Source organism: Ruditapes philippinarum, unplaced genomic scaffold (assembly GCF_026571515.1).
Source record: "Ruditapes philippinarum isolate M1 unplaced genomic scaffold, ASM2657151v2 ctg4390_1_1_1_1, whole genome shotgun sequence".
NCBI lineage: Eukaryota > Metazoa > Mollusca > Bivalvia > Venerida > Veneridae > Ruditapes > Ruditapes philippinarum.
The window spans coordinates 62,260-69,467 of NW_026861198.1; the positions used below are offsets into that span (position 1 = coordinate 62,260).

The 7,208-nt window shown below is 29.2% G+C and overlaps 1 long non-coding RNA gene across 1 annotated transcript; it reads left to right on the forward strand.

Moving 5' to 3' along the window:
- The first annotated feature begins 2,550 nt into the window (after window positions 1-2,550).
- On the forward strand, window positions 2,551-6,979 carry LOC132714836 (uncharacterized). Its single transcript, XR_009623614.1, has 3 exons — window positions 2,551-2,710; window positions 4,625-4,747; window positions 5,433-6,979. It is a non-coding gene; the product is annotated as an uncharacterized LOC132714836 (long non-coding RNA).
- The last annotated feature ends 229 nt before the right edge of the window (window positions 6,980-7,208 follow it).

Genomic DNA, 7,208 nt, shown 5'->3' on the forward strand with positions numbered 1-7,208 from the left:
CTTCTAAACCAATTTTCAAACATCGAAGAATATGTAAAATATATATTGCAAATATTTGTTCACATTTATTATATGAATTTATTGGAAAAAAGTGACTTAAACTTCATAGAAAATGAATTTCTTATTACCACCCTTTATTAACATGAAATGTAAATTTGGTAATATCTTCACAAATAAATCTATTTTGGAACAATATTGATAAATTTTCATTTGAGCATTATATTTATTATATTAAACCATATAAAAATTGAGTAACATGATCTTTAAAAAATTCGAGGTTTACATTTATATTTGTTTATGTTTACCAATTTATGTTTACGTTTGACCGCCTGTGATGTATGTACAAATCAATGGTTAAGTGGTTAAATATGTAGTGAAAATAGATAGACGATCACCTTTAAATGGCCCACGCTATCTTAATATATTAAACATTGTATTCATACAATGTAGTTTGGTTCAATGACCACACATGTTACCCTTATTACAACTGTATATATAACATTTATATACATCTACTATTTTGTGTACTTTTTTATGTTGGTTTGGACAAATAACTTGTTTGCGACTTTTCACATTATTAACTCATCTCTTTTTTTATTTTTTAAAGTCACGTTTTTTTATTGTGTAAAATAACCAAAGAATAAAAAAGGGCTACAACGCTTTTAAACTTAAAAGGGCTTAAATTTCACAAACAAAATCGATTAATTATTTAATTCTGAGCATATTCAAATAAATTATATTCTGTTTGTTTTACTTTCTTCTTATTATTAATTATTATCATTATTATGATTATTATTATTATTATCATTATTATTATTATTATTATTATTATCATCATCATCATTATTATTATCATAATTATTATTATTAATATAATTATTATCATCATCATCATCATCATCATCATCATCATCATCATTATTATTATTATTATTATTATTATCATCATTATTATTATTATTAACATTTCTTTAACAGTCTGAGTGTTTTCACAAGGCCAACCGGGTTTCATTGGGCTTATGTTTAACTGATAATAGTATTAATATGATCATTTTTTTATGTGTTCAGTCTTTTTACTTCAATGGAGCTTCTTTTAAATGAATTATATAGAGGACATTTGTTTGTTTGTGTGTAAGATGCTATTTTATTTTGTCGAGTGAGCTTTAAAAACAGTATTCTCACGAGTGATGTAGCGAGGAGTGAGAATACTGTTTTTAAAGTTCATGAATTGAAATAAATTACATCTTACACAACAAACAATTTCTTTTTTATGGTTAACAAAAGTTTAAATATTAAATTTAATTTTTAAATTTGTTTGTCCCACTGGTACCCTCATTTTAGTCGACTTACAAAAAGTCTGGAAAAAAAGATCGAAAATCAACGTTAAATGACGATGATATCATTTATTTTATTCCAAAAAAATCAATGATCCCTTGATTTCAAACTCAAAACAAACAATTCTAGTAGAAGAAATAGTCACACCATCCGACCTTATTTCTGTTACTTACGGCAAATTTATATCAGACCCGGCATTGAGTAATAAAAATTTTCACTTTGAAATTATCAATTATAATTTTCACTGATAAATCAGTTATACAATCAAAAGCATAAAATAAATCAGTTTGTTTTTCTATCTTTTATATTATTATTATTATTATTATTATTATTATTATTATTATTATTATTATTATTATTAATTTTCTCAAAAGTATGTTTGATTTAACAATAAAAATCTGATAATAGTATTTATGTTATCATACGCCCCTCCCCTTCTTTCACCACCATGTCCTCTACCGGTTTTGGTCCGGTCCCTCATTGGTGCCTGTTGTGGCTGGATTGTGTCGGGGGCTGTATTCTGTGAACGTAGCCATTGCTTTGTTGATCTATGTTCTATTATTTATAGTTAAAGTAAAGGAATTGAATAATAACAAAATAATTCCGCTAAGAAAGCTCTTATGCCAAACTTGAACATATTACAGACTCGGTTTGATTGACGATAGCGATGAATTTAAACCTTGAAAACATTCCTGCCCCCTCTTCCCCTGGCACGGACCCCATCCCCCACCCCACCCACACACACCGGCTTAAGCAGTATTCAACGTCTACACGTCTAAAGCCATTGGCACGTCATTAAAAAAAATTTTTGAAACTGTTAGCCGTTCCTATTTTGAATACTTAAAACAAAATATATTCATGCAGATTAAATAGTCTAAATGTATTAACTTGTTTTATTTTGAACCTACGCCCATTCAGTACCCTCCATTTAATATCAGTCTGTATTGAATGGCAATGAATTATGCAATGACAGGAAAAATTATCACAAACTCTGCACGATAAGAAGATACTTTACACAGACTAACATTTGCTCCGCCTCTTGTACCGGCTTGAAAGGCTTCAGTGTCAAACACTTAATGCAATTATTTTCCCGTCGGCCAGGAACGTAAATTACCAGCACGAAAGTTGCTGACTAACAAAAAGTTTTTATACACTGTGAAGGTCATTTTCTGTGCAAAAATATCAAATTGCGGTTACAGGGCACTGATGCGTACCTTTTTTTACCCCGGCCATCCAGGTTTCATTTGGTGAGCGGCACTAGTGATAGAGAGACGTAAATCATTAAACATTAGGGAAATATTGTCATTTAAAAGTTTAGTAAACTTTCTCTAAAAGATGAATTTGTTAATTGGATTTTGTTTGTTGACACTTGTTGGTGAGCAGTATTTTCATTTCATTTTTTTATTTATTAACTATAGGAAATTATAATGAAGATAGTTATAATTGTTTTATATTTTTAAAATGTACTCTTTAGGCTTAATACTTTTATTTTTTATGATAATATGAACATAGAAAAAATGAAATAAAAACTGACTTAAAGTACAAGCATTTTACTTAGAACAACCACTTTGAGCGGTCATCGTTTATAAAAGATATAAATAGATACATGTTTGTTCATGTTGCAACATTCACCGGACATAATGTTAGAAAAAATTATAAGAGCAAAACCATTATCTCTGAAATGAAAAGACGACCTGCGAAAGAAAAAAAAACATAGTTTTAAATAATTATATTTTTCACTCGCTTAACGAAGTAATTGCTGTATTCCTCACTATTACTTATATTTACATATATTTTTATAAAACATTTACAGAAACTAAAATTTGTAATCACTATAACTGCTCGTAAAGCAGCATGCCTCCAGATGAGCGAAAATATTTCAATAAATTTGAACTTGAGATAAATGAATAAGAGTTCAGATAAAGTTAAAAATTCAAGATTCGAATAATAATTCACATATTATGGGCAAATAATGGCCATTTTTTTTATTACGTTTTACTATATTTATACTGCGTTTCTAACGCAGTTAGGGCTTTTTTTGCAAATTTTGACCCTTTTTGTAATTAACGTGGGTGGTAAGTGCCTTGTTAATGTATATATTGCTTCCTTTTGGTTAATATACAATATAATGCTTTAAATTACATTTTCAAAATTTTCAAGAAAATAAGCATTTATTTAGTGGTGTGCCGCTTTAAAACCAAAAAAAAAGCAACATATATAAAAGACAATTAAAGTTATTTGCCAATGAGCAACTGTTGGGATAGTTACAGTACTATAGAAGTACAAGAAAATTACAAAGCTTTTGAGAAAATAATAAATGAAAATAAATGGTTCAAAACGAATGCTCAATATTTTATTACCTATAAAATTGACAATAAAACTGCCACCTTGTTGTGTTCGTTTTATCGTCATACCGATCATTGTTAAAGCGATATTTTCTTTTATTATATCTCATGTTTATAAAGGTATGTTGGCACAATGAAAAAAAAAGCAAGAAAGAAAGAAAATTAGAACGATTAAAAAACGAAAAAAAATAAGACTAATAGTAATAATAACACCTTGTCAAACAATTATAGTGTACAATTATAGCGACATCATTCTAGTGGTAGAATTACGGTCCCTGTGAGCATATTTTGCTTGACGTTGTGAACTTAAAAAGCCTTAAGTTTAAATCATGATAAAAAAAATCTAAACAAAAAATATTCTTTATAACGACAATGTTTCTTTTTGTGATAAAGAAAATTGCAATACAGCCTCGTCATCTCTTGGACTCATATGTCTGTGTAAGTAATTGAGACAATATATGTTAGTATTCCTTCAAGAACTGACCATATGGAAACAATGATAATTTATCGTTTAGAAAATTCATAAAAATATATTTCATGACGTCATAGCTTTATATCCAATTTACCCGTTTCATTAAAGATATACAGTAACAAGTCACACTCTTGATCAAAATTGTATTAAAGTCTAACCAAAAATGACTTGTTTGAATACAAATATAACTTTGTACAATGAACTGCAATCCCTGTAACTGGTCAAGTAAAGTTTGCCCTTTCTTTAAAAATCTGCCAATGTTCTTTTTTATAAATGACACTATACAATAGTTTTCAGCATAATATGATTAATTGTTGAATATATTTTGAAAAAGAGATGTGAAGCAATTATCTTTATTTTCAAATACCGACTTTAAGCATAGTACATCTTAGACGAATTTCTTTGTTTTTTTTTATTAAATGGTATAATAGTATCTTTTTCTCTATAAACATTTCCTTCATCTTTTATAAAGTATATCAAGTCTCCGCCTTGGAATGCTATCAGTGTGTCTCCGGATGTAATGATGAATTCAGCTCTAGTGGTGTCTCCAAAGTCACTTGCTCTGGCTCATGCTCGAAGACTAAAGCAAAAGACCGTAAGTTATGCTGTAGCGAGTATCTTTTTTTTGAAAGTTTGTATGGTAGTTATTAATATCAATCAACTGTGGTATATTAAAGGGAATTTTTAAATGTGTTCAGTTGACGGCTTATTTTATAACTATTTATTATGAACAAATAACGAAAATAAAAATGATTTCAACCCACGACGTTTGTTGATATTGTTTTGTAGGCTAGGAGATATGTCCATTACTTAGTGCTGGAATTGGGGTAGTTTTTACCCCTGTTTCGTCATGTTTTGTCACCCAAGGCAAGCCAAAATTATCTTACGTGTTTTGACGCGAATATCACCTCGTGTTAGTGCGCCATAAAATACAGACAACACAAACAAATTATTGTTGTTGTTGCAATTCTTATGCTTTGATATTTATATAAACCATAAGTCTATCGTAGTTTGTTTGTAAGGTTTTAATTCACACGGAATGTTTTAAAGTTATTAAGTGACTTTCCGGCTCTGCCGGTAGAGAAATATCCAAGGTGCCACTCCGTGCATTAATATTTTACATACACCGTTATTCGGTAGATGCATAGCAGTTGGGCTATGATGATGACTATCACAGTTTTTTTCATTTTAATAAATATATAGGAGATATATTTTGGACAAACATTTTTAGAGAAACATGTGTTGCCATAAATCAATTGAATCTCATATATATTTTGCAGAAGTTGTCAGAGGATGTATACCAATTGTCAAGACGGACGACTGCGAAGAAGAAGGGGATGCAGCGGTGTGCTTATGCACTTCGGACCTTTGCAACGGAGCTTCCGTGAAATACATGTCAACATTCGGCCTTATTACAGTTGTTGCATGTGTCATTCTAAATACCTTCAAAAACATCTTGTAATGTTATTATTGTTTTTTTTTTGTTTTCATATATGCTATCAAAGCATAACCATGACTTGAAGTGTATAAAACTTAAGTGCATAATTTGCAATAGTTTTTTATTTATTTTTATTTAAAGCAACTATATCATAGGTAAATACAACTAATAAATAGAAAGACTTTTTGTTTGTTTTTTTCGTTCAATTAAGTAGTTGTTTACATTTTACATCATGATATCAAAAGACTTTAACGTTGTAATTGACATTCAAATTAAAAATGTGAATTACCATTGAAATGTTAAAGAGAAATATAAATAAGTAACAATAAGCAAATTCCAAATGTTCTTTTTTATTTATATTAAGAGGCGAATTTCTTTATGAATCCAATATGTCAATTAAAAAACTCGTGAAGTTAAGGTCAGTTTTCTTATGCCGTTGGTCATATGTGTTTGATATCAGAAACACTCCAATTTTGAAATCGAGTTTGTAAATAACATGAAAGTATACTTGTTTTTTTAATGATATGGCACTTGTACATGTTAAAGCTTTATACCCTTTGACGACATTTTTTTATCAAGTTTATTGTTTTGTCTGAAGTCACTTGTTTGAAAATAGTCTTTGTCCTACTTTTTCGCCGAATTGGGATATCTTAATTTGAATTCTTCTGACAGTTTATTGAACTATTTAAATGCTGTGTCAATTTAGATATCACCACGTGGGTGCAGACAATAAATATAGATTAAGGACTAAGTTAGACAAACGTTTATAAGAAAAAAAAAGAAATATAACGCTGCCTCTATTTAGATATGACTATGCGTGTGTAAGAAAAAGTAGATCTAGGACTAATTAAGTTAGATGCTAATAAGAAGAAAAAGAGGAAACTAAAGGCTGATTCTAATGAGATATGACTACGCGTGTGAAATAAAAGAAGATCTAGGACTAAGTTAGTTAGAGGCTTATGAAGAAAAAAAATCAAACGCTGCGTCTATTTAGATATCACTACGTGTGTGTAGAAAAAGTAGGTCAAGGACTAAGTAAGTTAGAAAGACGCTTGTATGAAAAAAGAGAAACTTCTTAAGCAGCTGCAGTTGCTCGTGTTCCTTTTTAGCTGTTTTAATCGTTTTATTATTTTTTTTATAAGCGTCTAACTATAAAATAATGAATGACTTTAATTGTATATATATTATTAATCGCTACATTAAATACTTGCACTCGTCACCGTCATTTAGTTAGACATTTCAGTAAGGACAAAACATGGATTTTATTCATCTATTCACAATATGTATGCCATGTATAGTCATATAGATAAACAATTCTTCCTGTTATATTTCTTAGCAAAAATTATTCAACAAAAAATAGAATAAACCTTTTTTACAAGAAATCGTATATTTGTGTTGTTGTCCACCGAAATCAGTACCTAGATAATAATGTTTTTTTAATAACTTCAACCATGGAAAACACAATGTCATGTGTAAAACTTAATCTGCTTGAACCAAAAGTGTGGTTGTTTTGTTTCAATATCTTACTGTGTATGAGCTCCCGGAACCAAAGTATAAATGCTCTGCACTACAATAAATCCGCTCTATGCAGCATTTTATTACAGCCTGAATTTTTGTA